A 21,388-nucleotide genomic window follows, 5' to 3' on the forward strand; every position below is an offset into this window, starting at 1 on the left:
CTAAATGGACAGTTTGAGAAACTGAAGAGATGAGAGCCAATCGTTCCGAGGAAGACGTAAGACGAGGGCCGACTTAAATAAGTGTCCCCCGTCTCTCGAGGTTACAGCACAAGCTCCTCGGCTCCGGCACTCACTAAATAATGAGACAAGACAAGAACAGTAGAACTAATCTAACCGCTTTAAAGAGTGCGAGGAACTAGACGAGTGAGAGGTGAGACGATGCAGGGAGAGAAAGAGCAGATAAGACATATTCAGGCGTGAATACAATCTACAAAACGTAGATATAATTTGGTATTCCAGGAAGGGCTTCTGCATCAGCAGTGAGGCAAAGCAATCATCATTTGCAGGAGAATGTGCCAAGAGTTCCTTTAGATCACTGCTGCTCAAATGCATCAATCATGATCTCAGACAAACTCCAGATCATGGCTTTGTTCAGACACACAGCAGAAACACAGGCTGCAAACAAGTAAAAGATGTTGGATTCGTAGGGGGTTTGGATAAGGTTTGCATCATGTTTCATGTTTTTTTTTTTTTTTTTACTCCACAGAACACAAAGAACAAAACAACAGGATGCAAAAGAATCGCATGGAAGCGTATTGCATTCACTTGAAGAAAAATCAGTTCTCAGAATTACAAGATCATTTTTCATGGGAAAAAAAATTGCTCTGTTTTTCTGAATTAATGACTTGATTATCTCAAAAACAGAGCAAAAACCTTTTTTTCCATGAAAAATGATCTCGTAATTCTGAGATTGTTAACTCGTTAATTCAGAAAAACAGAGCAAAAACCTTTTTTCCATGAAAAAATATCTTGTAATTCTGAGATAATTAACTTGTTAAATCAGAAAAACTGAGCAAAAACTTTTTTCCATGAAAAATTCTCTCGAACTTCAGAGATAATTAACTCGTTAATTCAGAAAAACAGAGCAAAAACTTTTTTCCATGAAAAATTATTTCGTAATTCTGAGATAATTAACTCGTTAATTCAGAAAAACAGAGCAAAAACCTTTTTTCCATGAAACATTATCTTGTAATTCTGAGACAATTAACTCGTTAATTCAGAAAAACAGAGCAAAAACTTTTTTCCATGAAAAATTATTTCGTAATTCTGAGATAATTAACTCGTTAATTCAGAAAAACAGAGCAAAAACCTTTTTTCCATGAAACATTATCTTGTAATTCTGAGACAATTAACTCGTTAATTCAGAAAAACAGAGCAAAAACTTTTTTCCATGAAAAATTATTTCGTAATTCTGAGATAATTAACTCGTTAATTCAGAAAAACAGAGCAAAAACTTTTTTCCATGAAAAATTATTTTGTAATTCTGAGATAATTAACTCGTTAATTCAGAAAAACAGAGCAAAAACCTTTTTTCCATGAAACATTATCTTGTAATTCTGAGACAATTAACTCGTTAATTCAGAAAAACAGAGCAAAAACTTTTTTCCATGAAAAATTATTTCGTAATTCTGAGATAATTAACTCGTTAATTCAGAAAAACAGAGCAAAAACTTTTTTCCATGAAAAATTATTTCGTAATTCTGAGATAATTAACTCGTTAATTCAGAAAAACAGAGCAAAAACTTTTTTCCATGAAAAATTATTTCGTAATTCTGAGATAATTAACTCGTTAATTCAGAAAAACAGAGCAAAAACTTTTTTCCATGAAAAATTATTTCGGAATTCTGAGATAATTAACTCGTTAATTCAGAAAAACAGAGCAAAAACCTTTTTTCCATGAAACATTATCTTGTAATTCTGAGACAATTAACTCGTTAATTCAGAAAAACAGAGCAAAAACCTTTTTCCCATGAAAAATTATTTCGTAATTCTGAGATAATTAACTCGTTAATTCAGAAAAACAGAGCAAAAACTTTTTTCCATGAAAAATTATTTCGGAATTCTGAGATAATTAACTCGTTAATTCAGAAAAACAGAGCAAAAACTTTTTACATGAAAAATTATCTCGTAATTCAGAGATAATTAACTCGTTAATTAAGAAAAACAGAGCAAAAACTTTTTTCCATGAAAAATTATCTCGTAATTCTGAGATAATTAAACCCCCCCCCAAAAAAACAAAAAAAACCACACTCTAAAAATGCTGGGTTGTTTCAACCCAAATTTGGGTCAAATATGGACAAACCCAAATGTTGGATTAAAAATGCAATTAAACAATTTATAGTTGAAAGTTGAAGTTGGGTTAAAATTTTAAACATTTGGGTTTGTCCATATTGTACCCAAATTTGGGTTAAAACAACCCAGCATTGTTTAGAGTGTATAAAAAATAAATGAAATTATGCTACTGTAGAAACTACAAAGGTTTTATAATTTCCATTTTGGTTTAACTTCAACCATATGCTCTCTTTCAAAAACCCCGCCCTCTAAGACATGTCACCCAATCCGACGTCAGCAAACCAAAGCATTAAAGATGCAAGGTGTACTAAAAACACTTAAAGCTGCTTTAATACAAAACATTTTAAAAATTACACAAACTTTTAATAATAATCATAATAATAGTAATAATGTGTCGGTAGAGAAACGGAAGTATTGATGTTTAACATGTTTAGCTGTTCCATATAATTGACGACAACAGCTGCAATGAACCAGCCAAGCACATCTCTGTCTATTACAAGTCCAATTGTCTTTAAAGAGCTCACCGCCTCACGGACTCACAAAACCACCCTGTCTCGACACCCCCATTAAACCAGAAAATAATGACTGAGCGCAAATGGACCAAGTTCCATTCGCAACATGAATTGCATCATACCAGTAAATAGAGTGACCCGTCCTAATTAGAGGAGAGAATAACAGAATTGTTACAGTAATCTCGGCCTGTTGCTCTGCGGCGCCACTGTCATTGACTGAGAGCGGAAAAAAAAAACAAGAGCGGGAACTCAAGCTAAATCTATTCATTAGCCATAGTCTCCAATGCAATCAATAACACGCCTTTCCAATTACACCGCTCCAGATCCGCAGGAAATTCGTGCTGTATTTAAACCGGTTAGCAACATGGACTGCTGCGAGAGTTCTCTACTAGACTCCCCTCGAGCCTATCAAACTAGAAACATGGAAACAGCTCTCTCCCCTTACTGGGTTCTACTTATTTTAATGTGCTCAGAAAATGTGTTTTCATCTCCCTAATTGACCGCAGATTCAATACGGCCTCAGCTGTGATCCAAACACCACTTTTTTTTCCCTCCCTGGAGCTATAAAAATTCTTTATACGCACTTTAATCAATGTTTTCAGATACATCTGTGGGAAATGATCAGGATAATGAAATATAACGCAGTCTTGTTTACTCCAACAGCCCAATCTCGCAACATAGATTGCCACATTCGGCTTAAGGGGCAACAAACTTAAACACCATATTCTGTTTACAAATCCCTCAATAAGCGACTATTCAAAAGTCAGCGTGCATGCTGAATAAGAACACTAAAGTGCACACTTCAGGCTGTATTTATCACATGGCACGACTCCACAACCATTTTGCCAGAACACAAGCAAGCATTGGAATATTGGCTTGCAGATGCCACTTGGACTGACAGATAGCTACTGATCAGTGTTACAAATTGTTTCGGAAATTGAAAAAAAGCAGACATAAAATTTAAAAAGGTAGAAATGTTACCTGGGAAACTAACTGAAATAAGATTAAGTATTAAAATAGTAAAACTGAAATAGAAATAAATGTAACGCTTTGTTTGCAGATGCCACGCGCTCAGAATGATAGCCAATGAATAAATCAGTGTGATTTTTGACTAAAACTACATCAAAATATGAATTGTATCATGCACACAATTTAGTAAATCAAGGAAATGTATTGTTATATCGTGCACTGCACACGATTTAGAAAAATGAGGGAGTGAATTATATTGTGGACATGATTTAGTAAATCGAGGGAACAAATTATATTGTGTGCACTATTTAGTAAATCGAGGGAACGAATTATATCGTGCTGCGCACTATTTAGTAAAACGAGGGAACGAATTATATCGTGCTGCGCACTATTTAGTAAAACGAGGGAACGAATTATATCATGCTGCGCACTATTTAGTAAAACGAGGGAACGAATTATATCGTGCTGCGCACTATTTAGTAAAACGAGGGAACGAATTATATCATGCTGCGCACTATTTAGTAAAACGAGGGAACGAATTATATCGTGTGCACTATTTAGTAAAACGAGGGGACCGAATTATATCGTGCTGCGCACTATTTAGTAAAACGAGGGAACGAATTATATCGTGTGCACTATTTAGTAAAACAAGGGGACCGAATTATATCGTGCGCACTATTTAGTAAAACGAGGGAACAAATTATATCATGTGCACTATTTAGTAAATCGAGGGAACGAATTATATCGTGTGCACTATTTAGTAAAACGAGGGAACGAATTATATCATGTGCACTATTTAGTAAATCGAGGGAACGAATTATATCGTGTGCACTATTTAGTAAAACGAGGGAACGAATTATATCGTGTGCACTATTTAGTAAAACAAGGGGACCGAATTATATCGTGCGCACCATTTAGTAAAACGAGGGGACCGAATTATATCGTGCGCACTATTTAGTAAAACGAGGGAACGAATTATATCGTGCGCACTTTTTAGTAAAACGAGAGGACCGAATTATATCGTGCGCACTATTTAGTAAAACGAGAGGACCGAATTATATCGTGCGCACTATTTAGTAAAACGAGGGAACGAATTATATCGTGCGCACTATTTAGTAAAATGAGAGGACCGAATTATATCATGTGCACTATTTAGTAAAATGAGAGGACCGAATTATATCGTGCGCACTATTTAGTAAAACGAGAGGACCGAATTATATCGTGCGCACTATTTAGTAAAACGAGGGAACGAATTATATCGTGCGCACTATTTAGTAAAACGAGATGACCGAATTATATCGTGCGCACTATTTAGTAAAACGAGAGGACCGAATTATATCGTGCGCACTATTTAGTAAAACGAGGGAACGAATTATATCGTGCGCACTATTTAGTAAAATGAGGACCGAATTATATCGTGCGCACTATTTAGTAAGACTAGGGAACGAATTATATTGTGCGCACTATTTAGTAAAACGAGGGAACGAATTATATCTTGCACACGATTTAGAAAAAAGAGGAAACAAATTGTTATATTGAGCAGCACACGATTTAGTAAATCAAGAAAATGTATTGTTATATCGTGCACTGCACGCGATTTAGAAAAATGATGGAGTGAATTATATTGTGCACGCAATTTAGTAAATCAACGGAACGAATTATATCGTGTGCACTATTTAGTAAAACTAGGGAACGAATTATATCCTACACACGATTTAGAAAAAGAGGGAACAAATTATTATATTGAGCACACGATTTTGTAAATCGAGGGAACAAATTAGTAAAACATGTTGACGTATTAGTAAGTCATGGGAACAATATACATTTTTTTCCACATATGTGCAGGGCTCTGATTGAAAAAAAGCTGAAATAAAAACAAACATTATATGGAAAAAAAGGTACTAAAATTACTACAAGTAAAATGAAATCAAAAGAATTATAGATTTGTTTGCAGATGCCACTTTCGATTCATAGTTAATGATAAATGTTATTAAAGGGTTAGTCAAATTCTGTCATTAATTACTCCTCATGTCATTCCAAAATCCCGTAAGACCTTCATTCATCTTCAGAAGAAATCTGAGACTTTTTTGATCCCTGGCTAAACGTCATTACAACTTTCAAGGCCCAGAAAGGTAGTTAAGACATTGTTAAAATAGTCCACTTTTTGTGCCAAAAAAAATTATGTTTTCAGTCATTGAAATTAAGCTGAAATAACATAAAATATATAAATTAGATGAAACCATTTCACTTTAAAAAAAAAAACTTAAATTCAAAATTTTAAATGTTGCCAATGTCCCAAATGACGGACTACGTACAATAGTGTATAAGTGTCACTCAACCGTGTAATGTGTGAATTTTGTAAGGTTATTTTGTCATTCAACTTTGAAAGCCCCTCCCCTCCCCCACTAATTAAATCTGCAATAGTCAAGTTTATGAAGTGTCCAACATTCCATGCACCAAAATTAAAAATATTAATTTCTTATTAATTCAAATAATTTTGATAATTCAAAATATTAATGAATCCTTCAATTGTATAAACAATATTTTTTTTTAAATACTGGCTATGATAAAATAATAACCAACTAGGACAGAAACAAGCACATCAAATTTTAATTTCTTCACATCACCAGACTACGGAATATTATTCATGTCAGAGCAATCAGTGACGGCCGGTCACCAAGGAAACGGACAACAACCATCAGAGACATAAACTGCAAGAAGAGCCGTTTTGCGTCACCCTGTGGTAGCGTGTCATTTTTCTTAAACACACACACACTTTTCCTTTCTGAAACAGTGGCGATAATGCTGTTTACATCATCTCTCACCGAACGGACAGAGGCGATCACAATTATCTAGATATATCAGATGCGCTCATGAGCGCGTGCGGTGACAGCCCTATGTGTCTGCGTGTTATAAATAGCCACGTTGTAGCTGGGAGGAAAGGAGTGTAAGCGACGTGAACGTGTGCCATAACAATGCTGCTATGATGTCTTCCCGTGGAGACCTGCACCCCTGGCCCCGCCCCCCACCTTCTTTAGCTGGGTAATGAAATATGTCTGCTGTGATGTATGGCTGCTGGATAGCTCCAAATCGAAAATTGAATCACACTAACTTAATTTGCGGTCGGGGCAATCAAATTACTTGTTTTGGCCAGAGTATTTCAACCCGTGCTGGCGATGAATTCATCTTGGTGAGAGGCCTGTCAGAGAGAGGCATGTTTGCGGGTACCACCTCCAGCTGTAGAGAGAGCCGTGTGGCCCGGAGGGCAAGAGGATGCTGGTGGCCACCGTACCGAGGTTATCATCCGGCAAACCACAGCGAGGAACATCCTGAAGCATGCCATCCAAGCTCTCTTAGGAACAATATAGAAAAAGCACTGTTATGGATACTGTACTTCCATATGTTGCAGTGCACTGTCATTTTTTTAGTGTGCCCCTCAAAGTTTTTCGACATTCAAAAATGTCTCAATTTCACAGCCTAAAAAAAAATACCCCAAAATAATAAAAATTATTAAATAAATAAATAAATAAATATTTAAAAAAAAATAATTATTCCAAATCTGGTTGATTGCTAGTCAGAATTTCCAACTTCCTAATTAGAAACTGCAAAAGAACAGCATTTGAATAAAGTCAGACTTTCAGTCCTTCTAGACCTCTTAGGCCACGTCCAAACGAAGCCGGTGGGTTCCCCATCCGATTTTTTCTCCTCGTTCTAAAAAAAAAAAAAATCCGTAAACACGGCGTCGTCTCAAGAAATATCTGCGTACACATGAAACCACTGAAACCGACTGAAAACGGTGTAGTATATATGCCAAACCAGTATGGGGCGCTGTCATTCTGCCACAGGGATACACTATACACGGAGAAGAAGAATTTAAGCATGCGTATAACCTTGTGCGCTGTATACAAACCAAGACAAAGATGGCGTGTGACAGCCGACACGTGATATGATGACATCGTTTCACAAAATATACGGATTGGCTGTACACACGAAACCGCAAGGGTTTATCCACTTTGGGATGCGGTTTCAAAAAAATAGCGGTTTCACTCTCCCAAAACGCCGGATCCATGTGGAGGAAACACCAATACAATAAAAAATGTATACGTACACAGCATAACACGTCTTTGTGTGGTCGGGCCCTTAATTTCAGACCTCTTACAAAGGCACATGAACATGGCAGGACCCAGGGATATGTGCACAACTAATGTTAAACACCCAGTTTAAAGGTTAGCATTAGCAAGTTAGCTTTGAAAGCATGAGATCTCACCCTCTCATTGGAGAGTCTCCAAAAAAAAACACGCGTTTTGTGTTTTGACTGTCGCTGAATCCGAAATCGTCCCCCAAACCCTCAATCACTATGTCCCATGTTAGTCCACTAATACAGTTCACTTGAAGAAATTAATAAAAACGAGTGAGCGAACTTGGACAGGCGTTGAGCCGTCATGTGGTGCATTGTGGGATAGAATGAGTACACTCAATAATGTCCACTAAGATTTCGGACACCACTACAAATGGCTGTCCCCTAAAATAATGCCCTTTTTGAGGGTATAGGGTGCGATTTTGGATTCAGCCTCTTTCTATTGCAACCGGAGCTTCTAACGGCATCTGCAGTGACTTTACCAATTCGTTTAGAAGGCGGGACTTTCTCCCTCCCATTCATAGTAATATGACAGCACCATTTTTATATATCTAAAGTCTATGATGTAAATAACTCATCTAGTTTAATGGCATAGACTTTTGAAGTAACTCTAGTGCCCCCTTGAGTACTGGAGTAACATCGCAACTACAGTGAAGTCAAGAGCTGTGTCTGAAACCGCTCACTCGTTCACTCATTCACTAATCCCTATATAGTGTATGGCATTTGAGTGCACTATATCTGCAAGGAGTGAAGGAGATGAAGTGAGTGAATTCGGACGCTGACGTTTACACTGTGCGTCGGAGAGTTGGAGCTGTCGCAGAAAAGGCTTCGTCACGCGTACTGATAAAACTCCTTTTATCTTACATTACCTAGTTTATAAAATAATATTAACAACAATAACAATCATAATGACTTTATTTTGTAATTATACCTCCGTGCCAGCTTTGTAGTTTCATCGACTGAAATTGTACATTAACTCTCACGTTCACAGATGACGTGTCGTCGAGCGCCCCCCGGCGACCGTTATTATGTTCAAAACGACGATTAACGGATATTTTTCAAATCCTCCACTGGATGTAATGTAATCTCTGGTTTAAACTTGCTCGCGCCGAACTTTCATGCGCGCTCAGTTCTCTCCGCATTGGATTGTGGGAAATAGGGCTTCAGCGAGTGTACATCGAATGTACACTCGAATTCAGAGAGGATTGTGGGTAAAAGTAGTGAATGAATGTAGGGAATGATGTCGTTCACTCAGAATTCGGACACCACTACAAAATGGCCGACACCCGATATAGTGCACTATTTAGTGGATAGGGAGCGATTTCAGACACAGCTAAGTACTAGCCATGTACGAGAACTAGCAATGCACATATTTGCATACAGGCATAGAGAATGTGGCCTTAGTTCACAAAAGCGCAAGAGATCAATCTTCTAAAAACCTTTGAAAAACGTATTGACTAAGGTTTAGACTTTAGAGTTTAAAACAGAGAGTTGTGAGAAGCACAAACTTTCCAAACTGGTGTCCAAAGAGCATTTGAAGAATGCTTGTGGCTGCTGAAAAGCTGTCTTCAGAGCGCAGATGGTGGAGAGCGAGATGGCCACTTGTTTGCATTCCCCATCGACGCCTGCGCCGCTTGAAGAAAGAAAATCAATCAGTGTGACAGACTCATCCACCTCTCAAACACTCCAGCAGACTCTCACCCGTCACATCGTTTATCCAACACAACTGACAGGGCTGGCCTCTCACACACACGTATTTACACACCTGATACCGCACTCACTCCGTTCAGTCTCTTCTTTGGAGTTTCATCCTTTTAGTGCCTCTCTCTTCAAACCATTTATCAGAACTTTATGTGTTTTTGAAGAAGAAAAAGGGAATATTTGAATCAGGCCGCGTTTGAAACTCGAGCAAGCCTGGAAAGAACACAGGACGCAGAAATCACAGGAAGTGCCTCGACAATGAGGCTGCTAAACGGACACGCTTGTTAAAAAAACTACTTTAAACACAAAGACACATTCTCTCTGTATTCAATAGGCTGTTTAAATATGTATTCAGGCTCCTCTTCTGCCTCTCTCATGTTTTATTGAGAGATTTGGGCCATGTGGGGGTTTGGAAGGAAACCCTCCAATTTAGGATTAAGTTTAAAGCTGTAAACCCATCTAAATCCCTTCATCATGACTTCAGGCTGCATTCATAACCTCACTACACATTCATAAAGCTGTCATAGACCACCAGAGATATGCATTAGCATGGGAGAATCAGATTCTGCAGTAATATTCACTTTTTCAATGCATAAATGCAAATAAGTGGAACTATGATAAAAGAAAAATGAAAATCATGTAGGCCTAATTTATCGCACCCACATATATATTACTGCAATCCAGTCTTGTTACTTTCTTGCAGTGTTTTGGGAAACAACTTTGAAATTTTAGCTACTCATAATTGAAAACATTTACATTCAGGGCCGGCTCTAGGTTATTTGGTGCTCAAGGCGAGAGTGCCCTCAACCCCTTTAAACGGCTTTAAATGATTCCAGACGGCAGACGACGAATAAGGGTCTTATCAAGCGGAACTATCGCTCATTAAAAAAAAAAAGTTTAAGTTTTATAAGCTCAAAAGCTCGCCTTGCTCTGTTCTGTGATGTGCGTTCGTTACTCTCCTGTTCGAACTTGTTCATCAAAATGAACTAATCTTTTTCCGTGTCATTTGGTTCATTTAATGAACAAAATGAACGAATTGACTCTGGAAAAGATTTGAACAGGAACATCACAGAACAGAGCAAGGCGACCATTTGAGCTTATAAAACTTCAACTTTTTTTTTTTTTTAAATGAGCGATCGTTTCGCACGATAAGACCCTTATTCATCTTCTGGAATCGTTTAAAGCCCTTCGAACAGTTTGAACTGAAACTGTCTTTTGGACCTTGAACCTTGCATTATATGAAGAAAAATCCTGGAATGTTTTCATCAAAAACCGTCATTTCTTTTCGACTGAAGAAAGACAGACATGGACATCTTGGATGACATGGGGGTGAGTAAATTATTAGCAAAAGGTTTTTTTTTTTTTTTTTTTAAAGTGAACTACTCCTTAAAAACTTTTTTTAACTAAGACTTAAACCAAAAAACGTATAGTATTTAATACAAAAAAGACTAGACTTTACAAAGAACTGGACTCTTGCATTGTCAATACAAGATCTTGAACAAAAATGTATGCACCTCTTGATGGAAATAACATCACAACATATATTTACATCAAGATGCAAATATTTTTGTATTGACAATTTTCTATCTTGTATTGACAATGCAAGAGTCCAGCACACACAGTGATGCTTTGGGGGTACTAATGGACTCGATCTATACTCCGTGTTTCGATCATCATTCTGAATCCGATCTGGATGTCTTTGATAAAAAAAATATCCGTTTTTCTCAGCTCTTTGCTCAAAATGTTGTGCTTTTTTTATGAAACTGGTCCATTGAGGCATTGATATATAAAAAAGATTGCATTAAGCTAATAAAACAGGGTTCTCTCTGTTCTTTCTTTTGATATGTTGCATGTCTAGATGTTCAAACAACAAAATATTCTGAGGGTCATGAACGTTTTGTGAAAACTATCAAAAATGCTGGTGGTGGCTGGCAACTTAAATATACTGTACATACATCATATCTCATTTGTGTACATTGAAATATTGTGCACTAAAACTCAATGTCCCAAGTTTAACTTCAGTAACAACGGAAAGCTAATATTTCACTGGCGTTAAACCTGGTGAAACACGTCTCGAGTCACGACACACATGCTAATGCAAATGAGACCATTTCGTTCCATCTTTGTCTGCTACAATGTTTGGCACACATTCACCAATTTATGTTGTTTGACTATTATGTGCAAACTAACACCTCTTTTAAGGTGTGCACAACATATGCTGATTACAAACTTGTGTAGGAGGTATGAGTGTGAAATATCTCAATCCATCTGTGGAAACAAAGTAAAGAAAAACTTGCAGAAACATCCATATGATGCTTCCAGAATGATCCTGGATCCATAAGAACCTGGCAGAAAGTCGTCAGTTTCAGTGTGAATTTATATAATACACAAACACCCCAACTAACCTTTCACAGGTCCTGACCGTCGCAGAGCTCGTGAATATGAAGTTGTGTTCATGATATTTATTCAAGCCTCGTGTGTCTGATGTTTGTTGGTTGAGTTGTGCATTGCATAACATCCTCCAAATGGCACAGCCTCAGAGACTTCAGGAGATATGAGATCTGCAGAGTCAAAGGGGAAAACATTATTTTATTTTAATTCATAACACTTCTAATCAACACTGGACTTACATGAGTCTCAAAGGTGACTCGGTCATTAAACGGGTGTGGGTGGAGGTATTCAGATCGATATGGAGTCATACCCGCCTACATGATATGTATAAGAAGACTTTTGACCGTACATACAGAATACTGTAAGAAAAAGTGTCTTTTGATCACCAAGGCTGCATTTATTTGATCAAGAATACAACAAAAACAGTAATATTGTGAAATATTACAATCTAAAATGACTGTTTTCTACTTGAATATATTTTAAAATGTTAATTATTCCAAATACACCGCAAATCAGCGTCACATGATCCTTCAAAAATCATTCTCATATGCTGATTTGCTAGTCACGACACATTTCATATTATCATTAATGTTGGGAAAAAATTATGCTGGTTAATATTTTGGTGGAAACTGTGATGCAGTTTTTTTTTTGTATGATTCTTTGATGAATAAAGTTCAAAAGAAAAGCTTTTTTTGTTACAAAAATTGGCCATGGACCCATTTCCTGACTGTCTGATGCAGATTGAGCGCAACAATGGCAAAAATGGTCAAATTCAATAAGACTGCCTGGCTTTATACAACTGTCAGACACATTTCATTTATTTATAAAGCACAAATAAACAACAAAAGTTGACCACTGTGCTGTACCAAAAAACCCCACAGAAATAAAAAGCAATACATAACTTAGTTTGAGTTAGAAGAGACCAACATTTATAATGAATGAAATGCAGGGGTAAATAGATAAGACTGTAACTTCGATTTAAATTCATGTATGGAGGATGCAGACCTCACAGATAAAGGAAGACTATTCCATATTTTAGGCCTGGCCATTGAAAACGCACCGTCACCTCACAACTTCAATCTATCTTGGATATGACAGTGTACTGTCTGAAGATCGCAGGCATCTTACTGACTTATTCACGTTTAAAAGATCTGACAAATAGGAGGGTGCCAGACTAATTAAAAACACAATTTTGAGTTCAACTCTATAACACAGTAAACACACTGGCAACCAATTAAAGGGATAGTTCACTTTGAAATTAATTTTTGATATGTTTTAGCTGATAGACACAAACGGTTTGACCTAAAAATATCAAAATTGAAACTACTGCGGAAACAAAGACACCTACATCTTGGATGCCCTTGAGGTAAGCTAAAACATATCAAAAATTAATTTTAAAGTGAACTATATCAATTATATCGGAGTAATGTGTTCTCGTTTATGAACTGTTAAAAACCTGGCTGGGGCATTTTTGACCATTTGAAGACTTGAGATGAGGATCAGGGTAATCCAATATATAGTGAAATACAATAGTCCAAGCGAGATAAAACAAAAGAATGACTCTTTTAAGGTCTTTAACAGATAGAAAAGTTCTAACTTTGAACTGAAGTTTAAGATGGAAAAAAAACATGACTTTAAAACTGAATTTATATGTTGGTCAAACTTAAGAGACAAATCAAAAATAACTCCCAAATGCTTCACAGTGGGTTTGATTTGAGAATTTAAATGACCACAATTAATATTTGGTTTTCCTTTTCCCACAAGGACAATTGCTTCAGTCTCTCAAAAATTAAGAGAGATCAATGATCGTACATCAGCCGAATAGGCAAGGTTTCTAGGCCTTGCTTCTCATTATGTTTTAAAGGTAAATAGATTTGGGTGTCATAGTGAAAATAAAATGGGAGCCAGAATAGACCCTTGAGGAACACCACAGGTAAAGCGTGCTATGCCTACTGAAAAGGTTATATTATTGAATGCCGACACACTTTTTAAGGCGTGATAAAAGAATGTCATGACCAACTGTATCAAATACCGCACTCAAATCTGAAAGCACTAAAAATACGGACTTCCCAGAATCAACGAATAATGAAATATAATTTAATACTCTGTACGATGATTTTTCATAAATCCAGACTGGATTTTTTTCTAGAATACTGCTTGTTAGCAAAAAGCTCTGCAATTGCGCCATAAACACGACTTTCTCTAAGATTTTTGCGATGAAAGGTACATTTGAAATTGGCCTAAATGTTATAAGACAGTTGTTTCCAGATTTGGCGTTTTCAAAAAAAAAGGTTTCACCATAGCATGTTTGCCGAAGGATGGAACAGATCCAGAAAGAAGGCTCTTATTTTTGCCAGAAACCAATCCCCAACACTATCAAGTAAAATAAAATGAAAATTGGGTAGGAACAATATCAAGAGATAGTAGGCTTCAGCTTAGCAACTAGATCCATTAAACCTAGCAAAGCAATCGGCTAAAAGGAATTAAAAAACCTAGTGGGAATCAAAAGATCTGTAGGGTCATCAGTACAAGGAATAATGGGTGGTCTAATTTAATCTATTTTATCCTCAAAAAAGTCTTTAGACAAAGTTGAGGATTGCAGTTTGAATTAAAAACAGAATTCAGGATATTAAATGAAGTCCTGAGATTATTTGTGCTTTACGAAATTATCTCAGATAAATAGTCAGATTTGGCAGCTTTCACCGCTTTTTGATACATATTAAAGATTCTCATAGAATATTGCGTTCTGCTCTTCTGCAGGCTTGTCTAAGACTATGAGTATTGCTGTTTAGCCATGGTTCAACTTTGTTTTTTTTTTCAAAAGAGAGTTTCCATGACGCATCCGCGAGAACTGAAGAAGTAGTAGAGTTAGATCGCAGTTCTCGCGCATGCGTCGTGGAAATCTCTTGAACTCTCGTCTCAGGCCTACAAGGAAGAAAAGGAATAGTTGAATAAAGTCGTTATTTTATTTTTTTTGCACAAAAAGTATTCTCGTCGCTTGAGCCACTGTTGACACATGGAATATTTAAACATTTTCTTCAATGACTTTCTGGACCGTCAAGTTAATCCTATGTGGTAATGAGTAATTAATGACTTAATTGTAATTTTTGGGTGAACTAACCCTTAAACATCTGTTCATGTAAACGGCGTTATTTCACAATAGTTTTTTATTGAAATTTAGAAAATATTGCAAAAGTTTTGTGCAAATCTGTAATGCAAATGCAGCTATTCAAAACAACAAAAAAAATCCATTTTTATTTTGCACCAGTTTCACGGGAACTGCTAGTTCTCTTGAACAGTTATCGAAACGTGGCTTTATAAGGCTATTGGGAAGCAGGATAGGCAGCCGTACCAATTCCTGAAGGAAACCGGTCTCAACCAATCAGATTGCAACTGCCATTTGAATGAGAAACCATCTCTCTACCTTTAAACCTCCCGAATGTTCCCAAGCACTAGCTAGAACACGCTCACTTGGAACATGACGACTGACTTCTTGACCTTCTGTTCAGGCTGTGTAAAGAACAGAGGACATTATTCCGTTAATGGCACAGTGTCTTAATGTTCTGTTCCTTCACTCCTTAAAGGCAACAATCAAACCATTATCCCTCCATCTGCAGATAAGAGACAAACAGGTGTGTGTAGAGAGAGAGAACGTGGGTTGAGCTGTCACTCACTGATTAGCAGGATGGGAACCGGGAGGAAATGAGGATAAAGAGTGAGACTGGAAGAGAAGCATCAATGACCTTTCAGCTGGAGCTTTTACTCTTCCACAGAGAAAGAGAGAGAGCTCACTCCCATCCATTATTGAATTCCTGAATCAGCTGCCCTGAAAAATGGCACTCCGGTTGAAAGGACCTAGAAGTAGGTTCACTTCCACTGTCTCTAACTCTTTCTTCTCCCTCTTCGTTTCCATCCCTTTCAGCACACTTGAGACTGAAAATGCCACAAGTGCCTCTGGCTATACCTAATCACACGAAATCACTCACCTCTGTCTTTGTCACTGTGACCCGAGTGCTGTCACGGGCTTCGGGTGGCAGCTCTTCAATGAGTTGCTGTGATCAATATTTCAGCCGTAGAGGGAGGCCTTCTGCATGGGAGAGCCTCCATCAGCCCTGACGGACGGGAGCTCCAGGGGGCCGTGGAGCACCGGGGACGCTGGAGAAGTAATATTTAGACAGATCACAATGGTCCACCTGCAAATAGGATTGTGCATGAGAGCAAACCAAGCGGAAAGACCGAGAGATGGAGAGTGACAGGAAGCTGGAATCTAAAGTGAAGCGAGAGGCTGTGTTATGCTATGTTGTTAATATGGTCACGAATAAAGGAAGCAAAACAGTGCATTGTTTTAACAGATGATAAATGTCTACATACTGGTTACAACATACTGTATGCTTAAAATATTAAAAATTAAAGCTATTTTAAGGGGAATTCATTTGAATGTAATTTCACTTTGTTACTGGCATTAGGGAATTTTATGCATTTTTTTAAACATTAATAGTACCATCCTAGCATCCTATAAAGAGAAAGAACATTTCATTTCTTTTTTATTTTGCTTAATAAGTAGCTGTGTCATAGGGTAATGTAAAATCAGCTGGTCATTATCACTAAATAAATAGGGTTATGGAAACAGTATTGTATTAGCCTAAATGGGTTCATTGGCAAGAACCTAAATAGGTTTAGGACCTAAATGGGTTATTACAGCATGACAGTTGGACTAGGAACAATAAAATTACAATATTAATTTGATATTTAATACATTATTATTATTAGATACCATTAATTAGATACTAATTATTATTATTTAAATAGCCTCCTCTTAATCTGTAAAAGTTACTGAAAAAGAAAAAGGGTTTTCAAACTATTGCCGATAATTTACTCACCCCCATGTCATCCAAGATATCCATGTCATCCTTTCTTCAGTCGAAAAAGAAATTAAGGTTTTTGATTAAAACATTCCAGGATTTTTCTCCATATAATGCACTTCAATGGGAACCAAAAGGTTCAAGGTCCAAAAGACAGTTTCAGTGCAAACTGTTCAAAGGGCTTTAAACGATTCCAGACGATGAATAAGGGTCTTATCAAGCGAAACGATCGCTCAGTTAAAAAAACAACAACAACAAAGTTTAAGTTTTATGAGCTCAAATGCTCGCCTTGCTCTGTTAGGGTTAGGCTTTGATGTGCGTTCGTGACTCTCCTATTTGAACTAGTTCATCAACATGAACAAATCTTTTCCCGAGTCAGCTCGTTCATTTCATTTGTTGAATGATCCAAGTGACACGGAAAAAGATTCGTTCATTTTGATAAACGAGTTCGAACAGGAAAGTCACGAACGCGCATCACAGAACAGAGCAAGGTGACCATTTGAGCTTATAAAACTTAAACTTTATTTATTTTTTTAAAATGAGCGATCGTTTCACTTGATAAGACCCTTATTCATCGTCTGGAATCGTTTAAAGCCCTTTGAACAGTTTGCACTGAAACTGTCTTTTGGACCTTGAACCGTTTGGTTCCCATTGAAGTCCATTATATGGAGAAAAAATCCTGGAATGTTTTCGACTGAAGAAAGAAAGACATGGACATCTTGGATGACATGAGGTGAGGAAATTATCAGCACAAGTTTTTTTAAAAAGTGAACAACTCCTTTAATGCCTAAAAAGCCAACCCTTAACCAAATCTTGCATTGTTCAGTCACAGTGTGCAGTTGGTTGCGTGCCGTTATTCGGTTTGCTCCAACATAGATCCCCCTAAAGCAGAAAGCTGCTGACATGTAAAGGCCAAACATTTCACATAATTCAAAATGACTCATTTAAAAATCTTCCCTCGTCATTTCTCATGAGGACACAAAACACTTTCCCTGCCAGTCAGTCAGCACACACTCTCTCTCTCTCAGTACACTCTCTCTGTGGACTTACTTACGGCATGTCTGTGAAATCACCTTTTGTCCTTTGGTGTCTTCCCTCCCTCTCCCCGAGTGTCCTGATGTTCGACAGGACGGCTAAAAATAAACGGTGAACAGCACAATTAGCTGTTCTAATGTCCCATAATTCCCCTCGAAATTCGCGGCATCCTGGAATGGCCATCAACACCTTGGACGGAACGGTCAAATTGAATAATAAATGTTTAATGGCGGTTTGGTCGCAGTCAGTCAACAGTCAACAGACTGTGGCTGTGGGCAGGGAGACGACGAGGTCATTAACCCTGCCATTTGCTTAACAAGCGCTAATTACAGCTGACATTTCCACAGGGCGCTTCCGAGCGTCAGCTGCCTGGACTCATCAAGAGGACACGGTCATTCTTTACACACACACGCGCACACACACACAATAACGAAATTAAAACAGAGTACCAACAGTTTAATAGGATCCAAAAATCAAACATACAGCAGAAAACTCCCACATTTCCTCTTTTCTTTAAGGCTAAAAGCAGAGTGGACTACAGAGTGCACTGATTAAGCAATAAGAACCCAATGACTCGAGGATTTTGGCATTTAACGCGGTGGGGAAAACAACACAAATAAAACAACAGAGATCTGGCATCAGGACGCACCATGAAGCTGCTACAGAAACTCATTTGCATTGCAAACTGTGAACACAATCATGACGCTGTGAGCTGCATAAACCACGGTAGGCTAACTGTTCTTCCACATCTACATTATCAAAAAAAAAAAAAAAAAATTGAACAAAAAAACACTCTCTCCACAAGTAGACTGACTAATACGAGGAGAAGCAGCCTTTCTATTTGCAGACCAAAGGCAAATATTTGAACCTAAAATTATAAGAGTAGCCTACATTTTGAATAAATCCAAAAAAGAATGAAAGCTTATCTTTCAAACACAGCCCCGATGGATGGAACGGATAAATGAAAGGAGGAATGATGCCAAGCGGAGAGCCCAAAATGGAGAGATGGAAAAAGCATTGGAAGGAGACAAATAACTTAAGACGTAGAGGACATGTCTATAAATAGACATGGTGGCCGAATCGGCAGGGCACACACGTTTTCTTTTCTTCTATAAAAGAAAGGGAAAGCTATGGAAAAAAAACATCAATTCTATTAATTAACCACCGTCGATTCGCTCAAAATCAAAAGGACAGAAAGAAGAAAAAACAAAACAACAAATATATGAATTCATGTCAACCCTGTTTACACCTGGTATTAAAAAAAAAAAAAAACTTTTGCTGGTAATTTACTCACCCCATGTCATCCAAGATGTCCATGTCATTCTTTCTTCAGTCGAAAAGAAATTAAGGTTTTTGATGAAAACATTCCAGGATTTTCTCCATATAATGGACTTCAGTGGGAACCAAAAGACAGTTTCAGTACAAACTGCGAACTGTTCAAAGGGCTTTAAACGATTCGTGCGAAACGATCGCTCATTTAATAAACAAATAACAAAGTTTAAGTTTTATAAGCTCAAATGGTCGCCTTGCTCTGTTCTGTGATGCAAATGTTCGAACTCGTTTATCAAACAAATCTTTTTTTGTGTCATTTGGTTCATTCAACGAACGAAATGAACGAGTTGACTCAGGAAAAGGTTTGTTTATGTTGATGAACGAGTTTAAATAGGAGAGTCACGAACGTTCATCACAGAACAGATCAAGGCGACCATTTGAGCTTATAAAACTTAAACTTAGTTTTTTTTTTTTTAATGAGCGATCGTTTCGCTTGATAAGACCCTTATTCATCGTCTGGAATCGTTTAAAGCCCTTTGAACAGTTTGCACTGAAACTGTCTTTTGGACCTTGAACCGTTTGGTTCCCATTGAAGTTCATCAAAAATCTTAATTTCTTTTCGACTGAAGAAAGAAAGACATGGATATCTTGGATGACGTGGGGGTGAGTAAATTATCAGCAAAAGTTTTTTTTAAATGTGAACTGCTCCTTTAAGATGCGGTTTAGTCAATTGGATCAAAAGTAAAAGAGGGAGACACATTCCAGTTTATGCCTGATCTCTTTTGTCCACTTTCAACCACTTCTGTCCTGATTTCGTCGACCAGTTCGAGTGGAGAGTCTATGGGTGCATGAACGTGTGGGCTTTTTCAGATATTTTGTTCTAATGGATGAAATATGCTCGAGCAATTTACACACAAATGCGACGGAAAAACACATGGAGAGCAGTAGCTTTAGTTTCTGCTCTGACAGCTGAAAGACCACGTCAAACACTGTGTGTGTGTGTGTGTGTGTGTTAGAAATCAGGAATGGTGAGAAAACATTGTGCTTGTTAAGTTTTTAGTTTTCAAACAAAACTTGAGTTTTCAGCCAACAGTTTAAATCCCGTCTGGCTAGCGCGCTTCCAATACTGTTTACACATTAGTTCAGTAGGCGTAGAGTAGACAGTCTTTTGTGGCTATTCGAACACATGAGCAATTACACTATGAAAGCAATCCTGTCCAATGTGTTCTCGACTATCTCTGGAAGTGGAAAAACTGGTTACACTTTACTTGAAGGGGTGTGCATAAGATAGGGTTTATGCATGATTATGACAACTGTCATTACAGTAAGTGTCATTCGCTCAATAATGACATTTATATGCAAATATGACATTAAGATGTTTTTGATATGACATCCTGACATAAACCATAACATCATAACCTGTCAGTGTCTTTGTCATGACAACTTGACATTAAATTAAGTTAAACTGTCATATGGTTGGCTTTGACATTGGCTGTCATGAGGCCATTATAACTGTGTCATGAATATTTTTCGTGACCTCAACTACAGTGGTACTAATTGAAATTGTCATTAAAATGTATAATGGCTTCATGACAGCCAATGTCAAAACCAACCAGCTGACAGTTTAATGTAATGTTAACCAATAAAGCTAGGTGGTTTCTTAAGTTTGATAATTAATCTGCTATGTCGTCATGTTTATGACAGGTTAAGTTGTCTTAGTAATATCAAAGTTGTCATGAAAAAGTCTGACAGGTTATGATGGTTTGTCAAGTTGCCATCTCAAAAAATGTCATATTTGCATTAAAAATGTCATAATTGAGTGAATGACACTTTATGACAGTTGTCATAAACATACATAAAACATGCATGTGTCATGTAATGATTATGAAGGCGTCATGTTAGTCTTATGCACAACCCTTCAAATAAAGTGTTACCGTCGTCTCCTCTATTTAGCTTCGTCCACTTGTGATCAGATTGGCGAAAACACTTCTTAATACCAGGTGTAAACAGGGCCCACGATTCAGGATAAGATAATACTCGTCATTTGTACCATAAGCAGACGGAATCATCAAAAAACATTGGGTTAATGTGTACTTGCAAAAACAAAGGTATGAATGCACATGCAGGAAAAGGCAATAGATGTAATACAATCAGATGTGTCTGAGAAACTGTTTAAAACATTCATGATGAAAATGCCCAGAATTGTAAAAGTCAACATGAAATGGCATGTCTAAAACAAAATGGCAACCAATTTATGTGGAGTATAATATTCCAGAACAAAATGCAGGGTGGACATTAATATTTTATCCATCAGGATATAAAGTGAGCGTTACATACAGTACCAGAATAAAGCTGAATGTGAGTTTGCAGTGTAC

General features: G+C 37.2%; 1 long non-coding RNA gene across 1 annotated transcript; it reads right to left on the reverse strand.

Moving 5' to 3' along the window:
- Positions 1-11,858: 11,858 nt before the first annotated feature.
- Positions 11,859-16,198, reverse strand: LOC120474777 (uncharacterized). Its single transcript, XR_005621827.2, has 2 exons — positions 15,831-16,198; positions 11,859-12,014 (listed from the first exon to the last, which is right to left on the reverse strand). It is a non-coding gene; the product is annotated as an uncharacterized LOC120474777 (long non-coding RNA).
- Between the last annotated feature and the right edge of the window lie 5,190 nt (positions 16,199-21,388).

This window comes from Pimephales promelas, chromosome 14 (genome assembly GCF_988280905.1).
Source record: "Pimephales promelas chromosome 14, fPimPro1.hap1.1, whole genome shotgun sequence".
In the NCBI taxonomy this organism is placed as follows: Eukaryota; Metazoa; Chordata; class Actinopteri; order Cypriniformes; family Leuciscidae; genus Pimephales; species Pimephales promelas.